The 1,315-nt window shown below is 27.5% G+C and overlaps 1 pseudogene; it reads right to left on the bottom strand.

The window, feature by feature from the left end:
• Nucleotides 1-1,121: 1,121 nt before the first annotated feature.
• Nucleotides 1,122-1,315, bottom strand: part of LOC145284373 (U2 spliceosomal RNA) — a 226-nt pseudogene continuing 32 nt past the window's right edge.

The following is a 1,315-nucleotide window of genomic DNA, read 5'->3' as shown; positions in this document are numbered from 1 at the left end:
GTGTGTATATGTTAATATGCATGTATATATATATATGTATGTTTGTACGTGCGTGTGTATGCGATATTTATTAATTAATACATATAATATAATCATCCAAGGTTATAGAAAATGGAAGTAAAATAAACAAAAATAATTAAGTAATAAAATAAAAATAAAAACGTTTAATATTTTTTATTTTCGAGATATATTTTTTTATTTTCGAGATATATTTTTTATCGTTAAAAGGAATGCAGTGCATAATGGTAAATTTATAACAAATATTGGAGATGCCTTATCTTCTTTAAAACCAAATTTTTGTTTCGGTGATTTTTTTTTTTTTTAATCGTGGACCTTTTTTCTTCTTATTATTGCGTTTGCAATTACATTCCTAAGCTAATGGTAACAAGTGAAAAACAATAAAACCAAAAAAAAAAGAAATTATTTTCATCTGAATTTATTCAGAAGAAACGCATATAAATTTCAATTTTGCAGAAAAACAAAATACGTGCACACACACATCTACATATAACAATTATATACAAATACGTATATACATGTATGTTAATATATATTAACACATATATTTGTATGTGTATATATTAGAAATAGCGATTATTATAGTCAAATACGTACATTAAACAAAAGCAGAAATAAAATGCAAGGAAACCCTTTTATTTAAAATCATTATCTGGATTTTAATTTAATATTAGTAAAAGTTTTAATACAAGGCGACAAAAAAAAAAAAAAAAAAAAAAAAAAACAGAGGACATTCAATTGTTTTTCTGAGCATTTTACAGTCAACGGAGAAAAAAAGGCCAAAGACCCTAGCGTTTCGATGTGATGTTTTGAATATAGTAAACTAGTTATGACCAAAATTTCATTTCATTCGAACAAAACACTAAAAACGGGCCCGAATTAGAGTTGGGGCCCGTTTTTTTATCACCCTGCATTACTAAAATAATTAGATTGCATCTTGTGTATTTTTGTACATATTGTTGAAATAGATATCAAAACAACATAACCGAAGAAAAAAAATGGTATATAAATAGTTAGACACTTACCTTATCTTGACCCTGAACCGAGTTTTAGAAATGGATTCTTATGTTAAGTAACCATATAATTTTATTTCAACCTACGCCATAAGGCATAAGAACATATATGGTTTATGTACCTATTTACTATGCCTCCCCACGGGGCAGAGTTAGACATCAGGGTCGTTTTTTAACGTGGAGAAAAGGTACAAAAATAAAAATTGTCTCAGTCGTGAAGGATTTCTCCTCCACCGAAAGAGAACAAGAAAATGAAGTGCAGCATCTGAAGAACAGATACTACA

This window comes from Euprymna scolopes, chromosome 1, assembly GCF_053919585.1.
Source record: "Euprymna scolopes isolate OS-2025 chromosome 1, ASM5391958v1, whole genome shotgun sequence".
Classification (NCBI taxonomy): domain Eukaryota; kingdom Metazoa; phylum Mollusca; class Cephalopoda; order Sepiida; family Sepiolidae; genus Euprymna; species Euprymna scolopes.
The sequence above is the reverse complement of the archived record's forward strand: the minus strand, read 5'-3'. Positions and strand labels throughout refer to the sequence as shown.